Source organism: Sus scrofa, chromosome 1, assembly GCF_000003025.6.
Source record: "Sus scrofa isolate TJ Tabasco breed Duroc chromosome 1, Sscrofa11.1, whole genome shotgun sequence".
Lineage (NCBI taxonomy): Eukaryota > Metazoa > Chordata > Mammalia > Artiodactyla > Suidae > Sus > Sus scrofa.
Genome location: NC_010443.5, coordinates 36,075,163 through 36,097,698, shown reverse-complemented (window position 1 = coordinate 36,097,698; position 22,536 = coordinate 36,075,163). Strand labels below are relative to the sequence as shown.

The 22,536-nt window shown below is 36.1% G+C and overlaps 1 long non-coding RNA gene across 1 annotated transcript; it reads right to left on the bottom strand.

Moving 5' to 3' along the window:
- Positions 1,230-22,536, bottom strand: LOC110260187. Its single transcript, XR_002343012.1, has 3 exons — positions 21,404-22,536; positions 11,953-12,006; positions 1,230-4,398 (listed from the first exon to the last, which is right to left on the bottom strand). It is a non-coding gene; the product is annotated as an uncharacterized LOC110260187 (long non-coding RNA).

Here is a 22,536-nt window from a genome sequence, read left to right as displayed (position 1 = left end):
ATACAAATGCACTACCCTATTCACTTCAGCAAATCTTGCCAACATTCAGTAAGTTTTAGTTTAAACACATCACACAGATGTTTACATTCAGCAGGGAAATTTGAGAATTTTCATCAGGATATACAAAAATTGAGTCTGGAAGTTTGTGGTCTAACAAGTCTTCCTACTCAAAAGCAAAGGCATTATCACTAAAAAGGCTGTTGAGCGGACAGAAGGATTGAGAGGTTTCCTAGACGATGGGAAATTTCACACTCACCTCAACTAATTTATATTTCGAATCAAGTCATCCTTTTTGTCACACCAAATTGGCCAAGACAAGACTGTGTGCTTCCTCGACGTGGTGTCATAAAAAAGAAGAATTGTTTATTTAAATGACTATACAGTGGAATTTGTGGGGTGTTTTTTTTTTTCTTCCAGGAATGCATGATAGGGCCCTGGGTAAGCAGAGTTCTTATTTCTATCAATGTACATTTCCCCTTAGAATATACGTTTTAAACTAATTTTCCTTTTAGTTTCTAATTTTTCTCTTTATGTTATTTATGCACTAAAAGTCATTGATCATTTACCATATTTAAAGCATTTTACTCAGCACAGAGTTCCAAATGATGAATAAAAAAGAATTTTTGCCCTAAAGGAACTTAAAGTGGGCAGTTATCTTTGGAAATAGACCATCATAGAAACAAACACATATTGCCATGCCAACAAAAATATTTAGGTTGTTAGTTGGTTTAACTTGCCATATTTATTAAGTAATTTCACTATCAGAATAAAAGACATTTTATAAACATTACATATATGTATATAAAATTTTTACTATATTTTTGCAAAGTTGAAAATGATGCAAAATTACAAGTGACTAGGCTCATTCTTGTCATTCATTCTTATTAAATTGTAGGGTACCAGAAATGTAAAAACTATCTTAGATTAAAAATAATAACTATTGGAGTTCCCGTCGTGGCTCAGTGGTTAACAAATCCAACTAGGAACCATGAGGTTGTGGGTTCGATCCCTGGCCTTGCTCAGTGGGTTAAGGATCTGGCATTGCCATGAGCTGTGCTGTAGGTCCCAGATGCAGCTCGGATCCGGCGTTGCTGTGGCTCTGGCGTAGGCTGGTGGCTACAGCTCTGATTGGACCCCTAGCCTGGGAACCTCCATATGCCGAGGTGCAGCCCTAGAAAAAGTCAAAAAGACAATAATAATAATAATAATGATAATAATAACATGCAGTTTTTCTATAACCACTATAACCCCCTTCTCCAGTCATGCATCCAGCACTCCAACGTGGTTACTCGTCTACCTATGTAAAGGAGCAGTTAAGTCATTCTTATCTTATTGTGAATTCACTGCCATCCTTAAGTTCGCATTTTTAAAAAAATTAATCCGAGGAAAGTTTCTGACAAGGTTTCAGAGATAATATAGTTGTTGAAGACCCATCCTACAGCCACCAAACAGCATCACATAGTCATCTAATCAATTTACTGTTGTAGTTTATCCTTTCAACAGCTACTTCTATTATTGCATACAGGGTAATTACTACATTGACATGGAAGGCTAGAAACAAACTGCAATTGAGAAATCTGTATCAGATCCATAGGAGATATGGACAAAAACTGAAAGATCATATCCTCGAATGTACCTCTATTCTATCACCCATGGCTTCAGATAGTAAAGCCACCTTTTGTTCATTCATATAAGTTCTGTGCTTACTACCTGGAGCAGCCCTTCAGGCAAAGGAAATCTAAATACAAGCATCTAACTTTCACCATTTGTTGTGAGCCTTACCTCCCATAAACTTATTTTACAAAAGCTAAGTTATCTAATATCCAATCAACTTTAGGTCTCTGGTCCCATTACCCATCTTTTCTCTCCTAGAATACTACCTCTCCCTACCTCTAACATATATTGTTTCAGCTGCTTCTGGACACAACCTATATACCCATAGCCTCATACTTTCGTTTTTGCCCATTCCTGGCCTCTAATCCTCTTGTGATGCCTATCTAAAAAACCTCAAACTTGTATCAAGACAACAAATCCACCTTCTTATTTCTTGTAACCCAAGAAATAAGAAGAAAGTCACTTATTGTGAAAATTGTGGCCTCTACAAATGTCTGGTTTCTGGTCTCAGCTGGGCCTACAGTGTTTCACTTGACCCTGGCCTTTGCTCCTCCCTCCTGGTGGCTCATGTTATCCATCCCAAATTTTCACATCTTTCCTTGGCCTTATGCGCTCTGAGCCACTTACTACAGCCCCAGCACACGATTTCTTTCTAACTTGATTGCACATTTACAGTAAGTCTTCAAAATTTGGACCTTCCTTCCTTCCTTTTGCTTTGTTACTGTTTTGAAGAAATCAGTGATCATTTCTTTCCTGGACTAATGCAACTGTGTCACTGTCCACAGTCTTGTCTTTCCCTGTCATCTGCCCCCTTATATACAATATATCTTCATTTTAATCCTATTTCCATATGCTGGTAACTCCCAAACCCATATCCTCTGTCATGACTGATCTCCTAAAATGCAGATCCGTAGTTACAACTACCTTCTGAATATCTCCAAATGGACACTCAGAAGACTTCATAGGCTTAACATGCCAAAAACCAAAGTTTTTAATTCCTGCCCTGCAACCTACTCTCCCCTGCACCAAGGTACTGAATCAGTAATGCAAGTTAGAGTCTGTTACTCACTGTAGGCCTCTTTGTCTTAGTCACCAGTTTCCCCCAGACATCACATATAATCGTTTGCTAAGCATTGTTACTGCACCTCTCAAATACATCTTGAATCCATTCTCTTCTCTGTCATCTTCTTACTAATGTTCAAATTCTGTCATTTGGAGTTAGAATCATAAACGTATCCTACTAACTATTCTTGCTTCCTCAACCTCACTCTATTATCAATGCATCTGTCACAGTGATACCAGTGCAATATTTCTAAAACATACCTAGGTAATTCAGTATGAAAAGGCTTTCACTATTGACCATCTAAGAGAAATGAAAAGATGACATACACTGGGAATTAAGACAGATAGTGAACTAACACCAGAATTTAGGAAGCATTTGGGAAGAATCCTCACTAAAAGTAAAGTCAGTGACACTGCCCACCATAAAGAGGAGGAAGAAATATACATTTGTTGAGTACCTACCGTATGCCAAGCATCTAGTAGGTGTTTTGGATGAAAAGCCAATTCATCACAATTCATTGGATCCCAAGTGTACTATCCAGAGGGAGGAGCTATAGATCCCTGGTGACAGGTTCAGGTTTTTGAAGCAGGCAGGAGGCTTCTTCCCACTTCCATTGCCCAACCTACCATTGGGACCTCCCTTTCTCCCTCTGATCTAATCCTGCAAACTCTAGGAAACTGGGTAAGAAATAAAGTGTGGGCACAGTAGTAATGGCACATTTATTTTTAGAACGTATACTTCTTACAAATGAGTCATTACAGATATAGGTAGGGAGAAGATTTGTGGAAGCAGAGGATATTGAAGACTGTAGTTTTTAAGGTCCTTATTACACGAAACGACATATAGCAAGCAGTAAAATGTAAAAGTAGATCAAATCTTAGATAGTGACACTAAATAAACAGCTGCAGATAGTGAAAACTGGGGGAGGGGGGGAACTCTCTGTACCAAAAGCCATTATGGCCAGAGGTCTAAGAGGTAGACTTAACCATCACTAAAGTAAACAGTCCCTAGAGTCCAAGGGCAGTGCACACACCCAGTGTGCTAGCAAACTCTAAGAATAAATAAACAGAAAAATAAAACAAAAATAAAGAAAACTGGATTTCTGGAAAAAAGTGAAAAGCAATGTCAACACGACAGAAGTTACATCAAATTTAAGGCCCAATGTAAGAAAGAGAATTTTGAAAGAATAAATTTAATAGATATACATATATATGGTATTTTAATTAAAACAGAAGAAGTTAGAACATTTATGAAATAGAATAAAGTCATAAGGGTGAGAGAGAAAACCCGCAGAATCACAAAAAGAAAGATATACATAAGAAAGGATTGCTTTCTTAAACTAAAATCAATAACACAATTAAGATCCACATTTGAAGACATAACTGATGATCTTAACACTGTGAGGAATCAAACCAGTGGTGTAGTGGATATAGTTTGAAATATTCTTCCAAAATACTATGAAAAAAGAAAAAAAGCTAAATGGATATGTAGGCAAGGCAAAAAAAATTAAATATGACACAACAGTTAACACAGAGCATCTTTCAAAGCACTTTACATGCATTCTACCCACTCAGGTCTCTCAGCAATCCATCCTCATATTTATGGTTTTAGAAACTAAGGGGGGAAATGACTAGCCCAAGGTCACAAAACTAGTAGAGAAACTTACGACTGAGTCCACTGACATCAAAGTCTGCCGTTTGCTAGTCACTATGCTGTAACATCTAGGGGAAAAGAGTCACATAAAAAAGAGAATTTAACTGATAAGAGACTTGAAAAGTTCCATTATGGCTTTATTACCCATAAAAATAAACACAGCCCAGACAAAAAATTTACATGATGACTATAAAGAAAAAGAATGGCTGATATGGCTTTTTTTCCCATAATAATAATTGGTAAGAAGATTTGAGAGAAAACTTTTTTTTCCAATAATTTAATATTCAACCAAATCAGTATTCATCTGTGAAGGCAAATGAAGATATTAGAAGATTCAGAAACATACCTCCCTTACAACACATAAATATATATATTTATATGCATATATATGCATATTTTAAAATGTTCACATCATACAGTTAAGTGGGAAAAGTAGATTATAAACAATGAGTATTATTTGCCATTTTTGAAAAAATGTATATCTTTACAAATATATTCATTGAAAATATTTTAAAAGTTATGTAGCAAAATGTTAACATGTATGAAAGAGATTTTTTCTCATGTGAATTTCCATATTTGTAGTAGGTAAATTGCTTGTGTCATAAAAGAGCAATAAAAGCTAAAATAAAATACATGTTTGACATGATGGAGGATAATGTGAGAAAAAGAATGTATATATGTATATACATGTATATGTATGACTGGGTCACTTTGCTGTACAGCAGAAATTGACAGAACAATGTGAATCAACTGTAATAGAAAAAAAATCTAAAAAAAATGGTTTGGGAAACTAAGAAATTAATCAAAATTAGGAAGTTCATAGGCAATCATAATATTCAAAAAGATTGTTAGTGCTGAACTCTAGTAAGCATAGAATCAAATTGAAATACTCACTTGATAGTAAAAGTTAATGAGAAACCACAGGAGGGAGTTGCCACTATGGCACAATGGATTAAGGATCTGGCTTTGCTTCAGCTGTGGCGTAGGTTGCAGCTGCTGCTCAGATTTAATCTCTGGCTCAGGAACTTCCATATGCCACAGGTGCAGCTGAAAGAGAAAAGAAAAAAAAAAAAGAAATCACAAGAAAAAAAATATAATGATTTGCCAATAAGAATCTTATATAAAAGTCTACATTAAAAAAATCAGTACCTCAGTAGCAGAGAGTGCTGAAGAGTAAAATATTCCCATAGTTCATAACACATGTGATCCCAAAAGCTATCATGAGGAAAGAATAAAAACAGGCACTTTTAGAAGAAGAAATTTTAGTGGCTGGGAAACATGGAAAGCTACTTGTCTTCTTTAATTAAAGAAATATAAATTAAAACAACAATGAATATTTTTTTCACATATGGGCTCAGTATAAAGATTTATATACCCAGTGCTGTTGAGTTTGAAAATTGATGAAACTGATCACAGTAAAAATGTGTGCAGATGATGAGAGATGTGGGATTTTGGAGTAACTAGTAAAATTTACAATGTGCATAACATTCATCTCCAACAATCTCACTCAGTACTTCTGTATCCCAGAGAAATATCTGAACACTGGCATATAGCACATAGAAACACCTGCAAAATATTTATTACAGCATTATTTGTAACAGCAAAAAATTGGAAGCACGCAAAAGTAAGTTAAAACGGAATGAGTTAACTTTTTATGGTACATCCATACTGTGGAAAACTGCGTTTCAAAGAATGAGATAGAACAGTATGTACTGTCATAGAACCAAGTTCAAAATTTAGTTTTGTGAAGACATCAAATCTCAGGAAAAAATATATAAGATTATTACATTTATTACATTACACAAAACTCCATAAGCAAAATATATCTATATCACCATCTTCCTAAACATATGAAAATGTCTACTAAAATACAAAAAAAATGGAGAAAGAAGAATTTTTTAAATTCCTACATTTCCCAATAATTCCATATTAAATTTATTTCAAAATAAATACATATCTGTCCAAACCAAATTTCTTAAAAAACAGAGACTGAGTTAAAGATTAAATCTTAATGCTTCACTTAGGGGAAGAGTGCAATCGATGGCTGCAAGAGTAAATGAGAGAAACCAGAAAATGAGACAGAGAAAGAAGGAAAGTAAAAACAACATGAGGCCGTATGGAGCTGGCACAGCTTCACAGGAAAGCCTAGCCGGGGACATGTCCCGGCAGGCCACATGGAACATCCATCCTTGCACATTGGAACAGTTGGGGGTGGGATGGGGAGTGAACTGGAGAATCAGCTCCCTCTCATCTCCTATTCCTCATTGGTCAACGTTTCCCTCACAAGTTAACTCCCCTGTACTTCTGGGTTTTATTAGTCATCACATCTGAAGAGTCTTTGGGAAAGGCAGATCTCATGCCCAGTGCTGAGTGCTCAACTGAATTGAACACAGAACCAGTGCAGAGAGACAAAATTGTCATGCATTTATTGAGTTGAGCCTGGTTTGGATGCTGCTGTAGTTCTCCTTTCATCAGAGGTAATAAAACCTGACATTTTCCCAGGGGAGCCTGACAGTGATATTTGGGAGTGAGGTGACTCCACAGTGTAATGGCCAAAGATCTCCACTGAGCAAGTGGCCAAGACTCCAGGAAGTAGAAGGCCCCAAGGGAATGTGGGAAGATGCATGAATGTTTAATTCGACCATAGGTATATTAAATTATATAAATATACTAATTATAGAATTATAAATATACTAATTATAGAATTAAAAATGAATAGCTAAACAAATAAAACTTATTAATCCTTTTTTTTTTACCTTCATTGCAAGGGTTTTGAAAGTTTTTTATTTCCACATATTAACCAGTAGAGAATTAAAAATGGTTTGCTTACGTTCCAGATTCATAACAAGTAAAAACCAAAATATAGTTCATCACTAATAAAGCAGACTCCAAGGAAGCATAAAAATCAGGAAGCAGAAGACAAAATACTATCAAAAAAAGGAAGATCATACACTTAAACTATGCTAAATGGTCAACTTCCCTATTAGAAGATAAGGATACGCAGTATTAAAGCAAACAAACAAACCAGTATTCAAATATTTATTGAAAAAATATTCCTTATCAGTTCGATGATGTCTCAGTGCACAAACCAAAATATTAACTTCATTTAATGCAAACATCTCTGGCTGTCAATAAAAACAACCCCACAATGCATAGATGAATATAGGCAAATATCATTAAAATCTGTATATAAAATCTAATGGCCAGAATGAAGAAATTTGGATGTTTTAATCTAAACGCTTCATTTAATTATTTTAGTGGAGTTTACTTTATCTGCAGTAGTAAAAATATAACTCTATTTCTTTGTCTTCTAGTGTGAAAAAATAATTTATCATTTTCTAAGTCATGGAAACCACAGTGAGGTTTTTGGGCAGAATGAGGAGAGAAAAAGTGAAGGAAGAGTGTGAATCCTTATGCTTACAAAGAAGATTCTCTGAGAGCTTTACATCTCTATGTGTTTTGCATTTTTTAAAATCTTGGCACAAAACTGAACAAAAGTATACAGGCAATAGGATAAATCCACTAGTAATAATTCAGATAAGACTTTTGAGAGAGTTCATTATGATAAAGATAAATTCCTTATTTCTGTGCCTCTATCCCAACACAGCTTCCTTTTCTACAAATATTTTATGAATTTTTCTGCATTATTATAAATAAAAATTAATCTTTTATTCCTTTCTAGTTCAAAGATCTTTAATGGGTCTTCCAAAGCCATATCTGAATATTTGAGATAATTATTGCACTACAGAAATTTTCATATGTCTTCAGAGTCTTTATCATTTATCCTCAGAAAATTTTTACAGTTAAAAGATTTATTTAATTTTTTCTTTTCCATTGCTTTTATCCTTGATATAAACTGTACCCAGAAACATATAAAATATGAAGAATAAGAACTATACATCCAAGGATAAAGGCAGCAAAAGCTGCCAGAAACCTTTTCATGGCTAAAATAGTACACAGGTAATATTATGAAGACTACTCTTCTGACACTAATTTTCTCCCAAGGTATGATCTTGGCACTAGCTTTATATGTCTTTGTAGATAAACACATTAGCTATGATGTGTTCTGTTCTAGATTCTGAAAATGTTTATGGCATTAGCTTCAAAAAATATTTGAGTTCAGTAAGGCCTCACTGCTTAACCATTCCTACTGTACAGCACAGGGAACTATATCCAATCTCTTGGAATAGAACATGCTGGAAAATAGTATGAGAAAAAGAATGTATATACATATATGACAGGGTCACTATGCTGTACAGCAGAAATTGACACAACACTAAATCAACAAAATTTTAGTAAAAATAAAATGAAATAATAAAAAGATTTGAGTTTAGTATATATAAACATACCGATACATCAATTAATCCATACTTTCAACTATTAAAAAACAAAGGAAACATTTCTGTACAGATGTATATGTTAGTAGGAATAGAGGAAATATTTTTTATTTCCCCAATATATTATTTTTTTCTACTGTACATATTTCAGAAAATGAGCCAGAAATAAATATGAACAGTACTTTTCAAAAAAAAAAAAAAGAAAAAAGAAAAGCAACAAAGAAGCAAGAAAAGAAAGAAGACAACAATCTAAAACCCTGAAATACTTACTGAGAGTAGGTCATATCTATGATATCAATTTTTTTGTTTGTTTGTCTTTTTAGGGCCACATCAGCGACATATGGAGGTTCCCAGGCTAGGAGTCAAATCAGAGCTGTAGCCACAGGCCTATGCCACAGCCACAGCACACGAGATCCCAGCAGCGTCTGCAACCTACACCACAGCTCACAGCAACACAAAATCCTTAACCCACTGAGCAAGGTCAGGGATCGACCCCTCATCCTCATGGATACTAGTGGGGTTCGTTAACCACTGAGGCACAAGATAACTCCAAATTCTATGATATCATAAAATTTATGCCAACTTCATTAATATTGGCCACATATATGTTAAGCTTAATTATCAATAGCATAAGGTGCCAACCTGAAATCCATGTCAGCTCTGAAGCCAAGAGAATAAAATGATACCAACCACATTATGGGCACAGATAGGCAGCTTCTCCATAGTGGAGTTGCAAAGGCTTGAATATTCAAAATAGTCCTCTCATTTAAAAGAACACCTCAAATTGTGAAAGGAACCATCAAAGAAGATACAAAAACTAAACTCCAAAATCATAGCTGATACTAATTATCTCTACTATGATATTCTGTTCAGAATATTCATGTAAAGGATAAAAATATATTGTTTTGTTTTCTGCCATATCAGTAGTTTGATTTTATATAAAACATCTTCATTCTACATAGATGACCTAAAAATTAATCTGGAAGATTAGTTATTACAAAGCCTCTGTAGCCTATGTTAGATATTGCACACTTCACACTGCTCAGCTTTACGGAACTCCATAAAAAGCAATTGAAACAAAACAGAAGTCTAAGAGACAAAACTAAACTCCAGACTGCCATGAACTCCTACCAGAGCTCATCCACTCACCCTTGCCAATGCTTTATCCCTCCCTAACACTATTTCTACCTGGGCTTTAACAGTCTTTTTGACACTTTGAACTCTGTGATTGGTCAATGACCCAAGTCAATATATTACCATTAAGATAAGATAAAATTTTCAGATGTGTATGTACATACACACACACACACATATATCTATATTTCCCCCCCTTTGACTGCCCCCGCAGCACGTGCAAGTTCTCAGGCCAAGGATCAAACCCATGACAGAGTTGCAGCCAGAGCCACAGCTGTAGCAACACTGGATCCTTAATCTACTGTGCTACAAGGGAACTTCCTTCATATATATATTTTTTTTTATTTAAAATTTTTAAAATAAAATATAGTAGATTTACAATGTTGTATCAATTTCTGCTGTATAGCAAAGTGACCCAGTCATACATATGTATGTGTGTATATATACACATTCTTTTTCTCATTTTATCTTCCATCATGGTCTATCACAAGGGATTTGGATGTAGTTCCCAGTGCTATACATTAGTATATCATTGCTTATCCATTCTAAATATAATAGTTTACATCTACTAACCCCAAACTTCCAGTCTATCCCTTTCCCTCTCCCTCCCCCTTGGCAACCACAAGTCTGTTCTCCATGTCTGTGAGTCTGTTTCATATGATCCAAAAATCCCACTCCTGGGCGTATATTTGGACAAAACTACAATTTAGATATATTTCCAAAGTTTTCTACCTCCAGTCATCACATCAGTCCACAGGAAGCACAAAGGGTAGAGGTGGAGTGGAATTAAGCAACCTGGATAAGAAAGAGCTCTGCCTACAGCCCAGAGCTGAGCTGAGAGGTAAGAAGCCCACATCTAAGTGGAAGAGATTCAACTTCAGGGTAGAAGGAAGACACTTTGCCCACACCCACCAGAAAAGACATATGTGTTCATGGCATGATAGTATGAAGGCCACAATGATTCATAAGGACCTCATGTCCAAAAATCTCATCAGGGATTTATCATCAGGAATTTATGCCTTTGCAATTACCAAGGAGGGGAATCCCACAGTGTTAGCTGGTACCTAAGAGGAATGAAATGGTAATCACTTGAAGAAAGAAATACAGAAAAGTTAAAATATAGGCTTAAAAGTTTGTGATGAAAAAGGCCACTGAGAAGGTAGGTAATTGTAAGTTTGAAAAAAAAAATGACAAATGCCACATATGTCACTCTTTTCCCTGGATAAACTTCCATACCCTGGTTGAGAGAAAAGAGCAGTAAGAATCAAAGCAAATAAAATATGTGTTGAACACTGAGCATAAAATCGTCTTGTTATAGCTGTGGGCTGTAAGGAAGAAACAAAATGTAGAAATCAAAGTAGGAAGATAGGAAGGAAGTATAATAACAGAAATCAAAGTTACAATAATTAAGAAACTGCGAAGCAAAATCCTAACACATTTTGTAATGAATGTGAGAATTTCTAATTCCACGTCCAACTCTTTTGGTGATTTGATCCTGTTGTTATATGGAAATAAACTGGTACTTGATGTGAAAAAGTGCTGGCTACTCCTCATCTCCAAGGTTACGTCTACAGGAAATCAGCTATGGGAGAATGTTATGCAGATCTTAAAAAACATTCACTCAAATACCATCCTACAGTTACCTGAGAATAAAATCGAAGCTGTATGATTTCTTAGAAACAAATATGCAAAGTAAAAAAGAAAAAGAAATACAAACCAATTTTTTCTCCCTCAATCCCTAAAGGGAAAATTTCCTAAAACTATTTCTTTGCAAATACGGAAGATGTCTCTGCATTCAAGTACGAAGCCTGAAGAACTGCAATTAGTGATACTAAAACAGACTCCATGTCTTCTTAAATGAGTTGTCAGAACTAGGTGTTCTTTTTCCAATAGCATTCTTTTATTCATATTTGAATAAAAGTTTGTTGAGCATCTCCTCTGAGCAAGCCATGTTGCTTGAAACATAATCACTTTATCGAAGGAGCTGGAAGATTTGTTGAAGACAGACATGTCCAAAAAATAATTATAAGGCAAGGTAGGAAATGATAATGCCAAAAGAAAAATGAAAGCAAAATGTCAGGAAAGTTCAAGGAAGCAAAAACCATTCCCACAATGTTGAGAGGAACAAGGCGTATTTCATGGAGCACTCACCAAATGAGCAGGGCCTTGAAGAACACACAGGATTGCTGCAGTTGTTGTCAGCAGCTGGGGGGATTCCAAATGAAAGAAATAGTGAATAAAAGGAGCAAATAGGAAAAAGCTCAAGAAGTGTTCAGGGGAAGAACATGTAATCCAGTTGTGTATGTTTAGTATTTTAAGAACAAAATATTACACTTCCACAATTTTTCTAGAAGCTCCTGGCTCATACTCAGATATTCAAGGCATGCTTTTATACAAACGATCAACTATCTTCTGTTGATATAATACCATAAAGTTTAGATCTAGGCCTTTCTAACTCAACTCTCTATTTTAGCAGAATTGAAAAAACTGAATTTTGAAGAGGATAAATGGTATTTCCAAGTTTCACAGCTAATTAATGGCACTGTGGAGCTTATTATTCTGGTCTGGAAGGAAGGATTTTCCCTGGTCCATTAATACCTTCCTACTCCACACCTTACCTCCCCATTCATGCCCAAATATGCATTGGTTCACAGGCTGACCCACACAGTCTGTGACTAAGGGACAGGGTATTTTTTCTATAAGATGGTAATTGGTTCATACAGGGAGTTAGTCTCTACCTTGGCCTCATTAGCTCCAGGTTCTCACCAACTCCTGGACTGGACCCTTATTAACTAAGAGGGTCAAACAATGTTGTCACCAGGAAAAGGAATTTCTAAAAAGTACCCATAGCAGCTGAAATACGTGAAACATAACTTTCTTAGATTTGACTCCCTCTAGAGTATGTTGGAGGAAAAGACTTGATCTAGTGAATTCTTTTTCAATACAGATTTTAAAACATGCAAAGTTCTTGATACAATACTCCCCCTCCCCCACAAAATCTACAATTTTTCTTAAAAAAAAAAAAAAGCTGAAACAATTCAGTCAGTCTTAATGGATAGAGCTAAAAAGTTTCTAGCTGAGTTAACTACTAATTTATATCTCTAATTCATTCATTTGCTGGTACTAGGACAGGAGAGCTCTAAAATCAAGTCATTAAATACTGGCTCTGTAATTTAAAGTATTAAAATTCTAAATTCACAGTAATAGCTTCAGTGTGAGGCAGCTAGTGGGTTTGCTTGTTTGTTTTTAATGGGCTAGCATTTAATAAATGCTATCAAATAGACTTATCATGAAGTCTTTATTTCTACAACTTAAAGTTCACTAACCAAATTCAAATGACATTCAGCTTTTTCACATGTATAACAAACATACATTCATTTGTAAATATGCAAATGTTACATATTCTTTTATGGCAAGATGTACAGGTATTAGTTCCATGCAGTGAAAAGGAAAACCAGGGACTTGCTTAATTCTCCTAAAACCTTAACACTTGAATACATTTAAGAGATTTTGTTAACCTGTTTTGCATTTCAATCTCAGGTAGGCTTATTCAACATACAAATTTTCTCAAGGTCACTGAAACATTAAGTACCATACATAAATAACAATGGAGATATTTATGGAATCCCTCAAAGGAATAATACCAGTGCTGGAATAATCAAATTACATCTAATTATTTTTATTCTTTCTAGCAGGAAACTGACATAGAGTGTAGGTAGGTAGGTAGGTAGGTAGGTAGGCAGGTAGGTAAATAGACAGACAGACAGACAGACAGATAGATAGATAGATAGAGTTATGGATATAGGTAGATTTTTATTTAATGATTTTTATTTTTTCATTATAGTTGGCTTACAGTGTTCTGTCAATTTTCTACTGTACAGCAAAATGACCCCGTCGCACATAACATATATACATTCTTTTTCTCAAAATGGCTTAAAAAGTTAAACATAGATAGATATTTTAGTGAGCTCTGTTTAATGAGCTTCTGCTTATTCTAAGTTGGTAGATCCTATTAAAAAAACTTAAACATAGATAGATATTTTAGTGAGCTCTGTTTAATGAGCTTCTGCTTATTCTAAGTTGGTAGATGCTATTAAAATGTTATTTTAATATCTACCGCCCCAAAATTTAAATGGTGTATTTAAAGAAACATGAAAATATGAGAGAAGAAACCATAAAATCTTAATTTAAAAATACCTTAACACTCATCCAAATTTATGTAGGAATTCTACTCTGTAGGAAAACACATTCCATTTTAGGCAGCTCTCATGGTCCAAAATGACCCTTATGTCATTCTCTCTCAAAAATGTTCCTCCCAATAAAGACATCTCTCATTATGTCCTGGGTCTCCAGCTATTAGTTGATTAGTAAACTACTTTGGCTTGTCTACTAATATTAATAATTAACTTGATTGATTAATATATATTAAAGGGGCAGAGGAAAGTCATGCTGGTGGGAACCTGTAACAGATTGGTTATTTATTTGAACACTGTGGTACATCAAGAGTTCATTTTGACTTCCTTAAATACTGCAAAGCAGATAACTGCTCACTTTCCACAGGACTGAGGAAAGAAAATTTGTTTTTCACAAGTTGCAAAATGTGGTGACTAACCTTTATTATATTGTATTACACAGTTGTGTGATGGTTCTTGATGTCAATAGGCGATTTCCCATTCCACAGACTGGACTCACTTGACTTTCTGTTTATTTAAGTGACACTTTTGTTTGAAATTCTGGGTGCTTCTTATCCCTTTGAGTCACACACTGCGTCTGGGAGCCTCTGCTCTGGCACTTTTAGCACCTCATTAATTACTAACTGTAGCAAAGTCCTGCTGTTTTGCAACTTCTCTGCCTTTGTTGGGAAATCACAACCCCTTGCTAGAATGAGAAGGCAGGACAATGGTTATCTGCCAAATGTCCAGTTTGGAAGCAAAGGCTAATTACCTTAAGGTCTTGTAATTTCCCTAGATATTTGAACTTGGTAAGATAACTCATTGTGTATCTGAAGTACCTTTAGGTTTAGCACCAGAGGAAATCCAGGAAGCATTTGCTTTCCGCTAACTAATATTAAGAGAAGTTAAAGGAGAGAGTTCCTGAATGGCTCAGCTAAACGAATCTGATTAGCATCCATGAGCATGCAGGTTCAATCCCTGGCCTTGATCAGTGGGTTAAAGGATCTGGCATTGCCTGTGGCGTAGGCTGTAGATGCAGCTCCGATCTGGCATTGCTGTGGCTGTGCCGTAGGCTGGTGGCTACAGCTCCTGATTCAACCCCTAGCCTGGGAACCCTATATGTCGTGGGTGCAGCCCTAAAAAGCAAAAAAACAAAAAAGACAGAGAAAAGATTGTTAAAGCTATAAGTGAGAAAAAGATAATGAAATAAATATAGTCTCCTAGTTCACACAGGCACCTTTTAAAGGGAGAAGCCCAAATCACAATACCCATAGGTATAACTACCTCCACTTCTTTAGCAACTGTCTGAATTTCCCATTTGGCTTTCAACATGTGCTCTGGGACACTGCTGTTTATCCTCTGGGCATAAGGTTCTGACCACTATCCCCCTATTTTAAGGCCTTCAGAGGCAGGAGCTGTATTCTTTATTTTTTTTTTTTTTAATTTGTATATCTAGCAGAGTGCTCCACACATTTCTCTACCCAGGTATTTAAAATACACAGTATTTTCCTACTGCAAAATATAATAAAGAAAAATCTAACTAATTTTATAAATCAATACAAGTTCTTAGAAAGAACAAGTTCATGAATGAAAATTAACAATTTTATGAAGAAGTAATCCATCAAGCCAATTCGGGGTTCTATGTCAAGATGGCAGATATTCTGAATAGGTGCAATAAGCATAATCCACACCAGTATTAGAAATGTGTTGTTGCCCTTTGTGTCACACACACCAATAAAAAAGACTACACATTTTTCTTTTTGCTTTTTATTTATGTATTTATTTATTTTGCTTTTTAGGGCCATACCCAAGGCATATGTAAGTTCCCAGGCTAGAGGTCACATCAGATTTGTAGCTACAGCCTATGCCATAGCCACAGCAACTCGGGATCTGAGCCACGTCTGCAACCTACACCACAGCTCACAGCAGTGCAGGTTCCTTAACACACTGAGTGAGGCTAGGGATTGAACCTGCATCCTCGTGGATACTAGTCGGATTCGTTTCAGCGGCACCACAGTGGGAACTCAAAGACTACACATTCTTGAAATCAGTATGTCTCCATTTGGGAGTTAATTTAGAATAAAAGAAATTCCAAAGAACAGCTTCCCACAGTACTGAAGAATCTACTCATTCCCTTCATAGTGAACCCTAAGATTCTCAGTCACGTTAATTATTCTGATTTGCTCTTTCTCATGCCCTAAAAACTCTTGCTATCTTCTCTGAAATGTTCCCTTTCATTACAACCCCTTTCCCAAACAAAGAGATTTAGAGTTGTTGAAAATCATTCACTGATCTAGGTGCAGCCACAATTCTTGATAAAGATAAGGGGATGTAGGCTGATTTGAGCCCCACCCACCTCTACCTCTGCCTAGACCTTATCAGGTATTTGGAATGTATATCTCATCCCACATTCTCTCCTTTCCGTGTTTACCTCCCTGCATTGTGAGTTTATTCCCTCTTTTTTTTTAACTATTTTTATTTTATTTTACTTTATTGTCTTTTTTTTAGTATTCTCTCTTGTTATTTGGTAAAAGGTTATGGGGGCAATGCCTAGAACTTCCTGGGAAATGTTTAAATCGTACAGATGCCCAGTCACTAGAGATTCTGATTTAATTGTGTTGAAATAGAGCCTGTTCACCAGTACTTTTAAAAACTCACTCATGGAGTTCCCGTCATGGCTCAGCAGAAACAAATCTGACAAGCATCCATGAGGACGCGGGTTCGATCCTTGGCCTCATTCAGGGGGTTAAGGATCTGGCATTTCTGTGAGCTGTGGTAAAGGTTGCAGACACGGCTCAGATCTGGCGTTGCTGTGGCTGTGGTGTAGGCCAGTGGCTACAGCTCTGATTCAACCCCTAGCCTGGGAACTTCCATATGCCTCAAGTGCGGCCCTGAAAAAAACCAAAACTCCCTCAAATGATTATATTGTGAGTCAGCTCCTCGAACTTCAGTCTGCATGCAAATCACCCATTGGTTGAAACGATTCAATTGATTAATTCAGCAGATCTAGGGTAGGGTGATCTCTGGGTGCTGCAATGTGGACCATATGTGAGTAGCAAAGCTTATTAAACTGACATCTTTGGGAACAGAGCAAGGGCTAGAGCCAGTGCTCACTCATCTGCCTTCTCTTTCCCTCTCCCCCCCTTGCCCTGACACATATTACTTAAATATTTTAGATTCCAGAGGTGAGTAATAGCATAGAAGAGAGGACTGAAAATAACCTGCCAACCTGCCTCCATAGAACAATCAAGTGAACGAATGTGACAATGTGCCATAGTGCCCCGCGTGGACCCTGGAACATGAGCTCACAGGAATTGCTGCTAATAGGGAATCTGAGCATTCCTGAAGGGGAAGATGCTCGAAGTGGGTTATTCAATTGGCCCGAAAGGAGAGGGGGGAAAATTTGGCCTGAGTCCTTCCTTTGTAACAGTAAGAACTTCAACACCCAAACTGCCCTTTCCCTATATCTCCAAGAGATTTGCTTCAAAATCTGGCTTCACACCTAAGTCTTCGAAGACTGATACCTTGACTGAACTGACCTAGTTCTGCTCCTTTCTCTGTACTTACTCTAAAGAGTAATCTTTTCCTAAGGATAAGAATGTATATCTACCACAACATCTTCATTGTTGATATATTCCTTTATGTCTTCTTCATAACCAAGTCATGAGCTCCCAGAGAACTGTGCCCATCATTTTTTTGGTGTAACTCTCACAACAGTTAATACATGTATCCTATTGTCCACATGGCAGTATGAAACATTCTATTTGGCAGTATGAAAGCAGAATCCAAGTGATTTTTATACAATGAAGTGGTTTGAAAATAAATGAATAAATTCAGCAGTACAAGTATAGGGTGATACATAGAATAAACCCAATGACTTATTTAATCGAGGAGGTTCTACTTCTAAGTACAACTAAAAAAACCAAACCAAAACAAAAAACCAAGGCCACATGTATAGCAAATTCATATTAGAATTCTCTATTATGAAAACAAATATGGGCTTCAGTTAGGAAAGTAAATACAGAAATATTGGATCTTCCTTTCATTTTATTCAAAATTCATCTGACAACGGACTTTGAAAATACAAGTTAATGAAAGTCTATGAGGAGTTATTAAGAGAACCAGAATTAAAGTGTTTAACACAAGGAATGGAAAAAGTCATAATTATTTTAAACTGTATGAAGAGTTCTTCCTTTGAAGATGGTAGTGAAGATCAAGGATAATGTCCAAAGAAAGTAGCAAAAGAAGGTTGAATAAATGTGAATGAATGAAGGAATGAACTAGTGAATGAACTGTTCTCATACTCCATTGATGTGAAACAAAAGGACATGAATTTCTAAAGTAGCATGAATGATGAAACACTGAATGCTAAGAGAAATAGCATTCATAATCCTGGTGTGGTCAAAAGTATCCTAGTAATGAGAGACTGGGCTATAGTCTCAGCTTTGCCAGTATGACCTTGGGCAGGTCATCTCATCTTGCAAGTTTCAGTTTCCTCCTATAGAAAATAAAATGATATATACCAGGTGATCTCTAAGAGTCCTTCCAATTCTAAAATTCTATGAATTTTGCAGATCGAATTAAACTAAAACTTTCATTAAGAATTAGTTTCTAGGCAAAGATTCTAGTTTGCTTTTGAAGTTTCAATTCAGTATAGAAAACTTATGCTGACTTAACTTTAGAAGGAAATAAAATTTGCTTTGCATTTTTTAAAGCTTGCAGAGAAGCTTGGAAATTCCTCCCCACAAGGTTTTTAAAAACAGTAAGACTTTTGTGTTTCAAGGATGCATTAAATGTTCTCCTCCCTCAGGTTCAAGTGGCAAACACGTTTACCTACTGTATTCCACCTCCCATCTACTGGGGTCACAGGATTAAGTCCTGTACGTAAAGCGTCCTGAAGCCTCTTAGGACTTCATGGTCCAGAGTAGCACAATCACATCAATAATATGCACTTCAGAGGGAGGTAGCACCAGACTGAAATATTTGCCAAGTATGAAAGATGAGATTAATTACTGAACACTTCGAGTTCTTTTAAATATATATATATATATATATATATATATATATATATATATACTTCAACTTGGTATTAAAGGTAATCATTCTTTAACAATGGACATAATAAAATAAAAAAAATTCTTGTATTTAACTTTTAAATGCCAATTAATTCAGCAATAGCAAATATAAAGAATTCAGCTGTGCCATCTTTCAAGTCTACTTGCTCATTATTGGTAAAAACCTATTGAATCTTACCCTGTAAATTATCCATTATTTTTATTTTGATAGAAATTGTCTATTTTTATTCTCTTGCTTTTTTCCCCCTTCTGCATACTTAACTTGATTGACATATGATAGGATTATTTTGACTGAAGGAAGGAGAATCTGACTTAAGGAAAATCTTAGTAGCCCTATGACTACAAAGTTGTGTTTCTCACTCATGCTGTGTGTCCAGCACAGTCAGCAGAGGGTAGGGTGTGAGAGGGCTGTTAACCACAGTCCCACAAGGACCTATTCTGATTAAGGCTTCATTTAGTCATGTGCCTCCATGATCATCAGAGTACTAAAACGAAAATGTGGTAAACCTGATCCTGGTTTTTAAAGATTTTATCTTGAAGTGATTTGGCATCACTTCTGCTCTCATTTCTTTCAACTTAAACATTCTATGCTTAACTTTAAAGGGAGGGAGGTGCAGGGATATTGAAATCCCCACATGTATCCAGAAAGCATAGCAAAGAGAGACAGACTATTTGCTGAACAGTTTCATGACTACCACACAAAGCCATGCCAGGGCTGGCATTGCAATTATTATAGGGAAATTTCCTTTGGTCACTTTCAACTCATATCTGAGGTCTGTCTATACAAGATATCTCTAGCCCCCAAGTAAATCTGTCCTTGAATTATTATATTAGAGGCCACCAGCATAGGGAGGAATTTTAGCTGATCTCCTGACCTCTGATTATAAGTTCATTATAGACATTTTACACAAGGCCCTGGATATCTATAGCAATTCTATGCCCCCCCCCCCAGTATTAAAAAAGACATGAATGACTGCCTGTTGAGAGGAGACCAGACAATGAATTCTTTGTCCTACTCTCCTACTGTCTTTCCTCCAATTCCAGAAGGGTTCTCCACTTCCTCTTCCTTCTAACAAGGAAATCTTTAGTGACTACACTATGACTTTCAGTGAAACTCTATATTTGTATTTCCAACTTTGCTTGTATAGATAAAGGAAAGTTTTCAAGTTCGGAAATCTCTTGTCTCTCAAAAATCCAGGGCAAGGCAAATATGACTGAGGATTTAGGAAAGGCTACATTGAAACTCAAAACAGAGCAATAAAATTGTGGTCTAGGTGATATCTGCCCTTACCCCCAAATAATAAAAGGCATTGATTCAATAGGGAGAATAGCTGTAGGGAAACACAATTTTCAGGGAATGAAAAATCCATGTGCTTAACATTTTCAAAACTGTTTTCTTCAAATTAAGCAATACAGAATATTAAACTTCAAGGCTATAAATTAAAACGCTTTTCATTAGCTGTTACAATCTTTATTTAAAATAGAACATGAGTCCTAGAATACAATCAGAAATCTCTATGTTGTCATGGAGGGTCCTTCCAGCAAAACATTTAGAGGTAGGTCATATCAGAAAAAAATTTTTCATATAATTGTCACTAGCAAGTATGAATAATAGCAGCAATTTAATAACAACTAATTTTTTAAATGGCTAAAGATTAAAATGGCGTAATGGATCTCGCCTCACCTTTCTGTATTCAAAAGTACATACTCATCTAACTCTCAATTTTCAGAGCACTTTCTGGATAATTTTTCTGCTTTTTCTATGTCATAGGACATACCTACTCTCAGGAGAATCTATTTCAGGGAATTTTTTTTTTTTAATTTTTTTTCTTTTCTTTTCTTGTCTTTTTTTTTTTTTTCGCCATTTCTTGGGCCACTGCTGCTGCATATGGAGGTTCCCAGGCTAGGGGTCTAGTTGGAGCTATAGCCGCTGGCCTACACCACAGCCACAGCATTGAGGGATCTGAGTCTGCGGCCTACACTACAGCTCATGGCAACGCTGGATCCTTAACCCACTGAGCATGGCCAGGGATCGAACCCAAAACGTCATGGTTCCTAGTCAGATTCATTAACCACTGAGCCATGACGGGAACTCCGGAATTTTAAATTTATTCTAGAACAATCCATTGTTTAATCTTTGACACTGTCTCCTCCTATGTTAAGGGAATTGCAATAAGGTATCTAATTTAAATTTTTACTAATGCTTCATTAGGTCACCCCTAGAAAACTAAGTTCGTTCTTAAAAACTCACAGATCCCTTGATGCCTCTGCTTTTTCTTAAAGCTTCTGTTTCTGTCCTTAGTTTTCAACCTCCCACAGTTGCATCCTTATTAGACATGTCTTCCACATACTCACATTTCATAATGCCCTATGCATGTTAGACATTCTCCTCTTGACACGTGCCAGAGATCTGCTAAGAAAAAAAATCTAATTAAAATAATTCACTCATCCTCAACTTTCTTGGGAATATTTGCATTTACACTAAATTTTTAATTATGATGATTTCAATTAGTATACATAATGATGTGAACAGTTTCACCAATGGGAATAGACAAATGAAACAGATAGATAGACAGGCAGACAGACAGATGGATAGATAAACAGACATAGACATACATAGACAGGAAAAGGTAAAGCAAGCTATGCATAGAAATACAACTATCTGGGAGAGACACCCTCAAGTTATTACTTATCTATTAGAAGCCAAGCTGACCTTAAATTTCTACCTTCTGTACTGTGTATCTTTAATAAAAACATGAAAGACATCATATTTTATATAATTTACAATACTAAAAATAGTACTAATTCTTATGACCACAAATAATGAAAATTCACCGGTCAGGCGAAATCAATGTTCCATTATGAGGTAAGTCCGAGAATCACTGGACAGTGAAGGAGTAAATCCATTCGTTTACTGGCCTTCTTTCCTAAATTCTAAAGGTAAATCTATTTTCTAGGGCAACATGATCATACCTACTTTATTAAATCTTAGAATTATGGAATTGAATAAGAGAGTGGCTTCACCTTTTTAAATTCCTTAGTATTCCTGTACACTCAAATGATCAGTCCCTCTGTCAGTTTTAGTAGGCAAAAGGAAGTCCTCCCAGGAAGAAGACATTTACACAGTGGTTCTTTTTAATGAGAAGCCCTCTATGTTGTATTCACAAATCTTAAGAAGTGTTTATCTTAGTCCATGAGACAAGAGGGAAAGGAAGGAGAATTACAGGCTGAAATTACCTCTACATAAGGGAAGCCCTTATGACTTGCCTTAAGACTAGAATGCCCCAACAATTTTTCTCCATGTGTTCCAAGCAATAACAGCTCTCTACTTATGGACTTAGATCCAAAAATTTGTCCCCAAAGTGTCCTGGAACTCTGTACTAATTTGATATTCTGAGGCCTCAAAGATAAGAATTGAAACTCAGGAGTTCCCATCGTGGCGCAGTGGTTAACGAATCCGACTAGGAACCATGAGGTTGCGGGTTCGG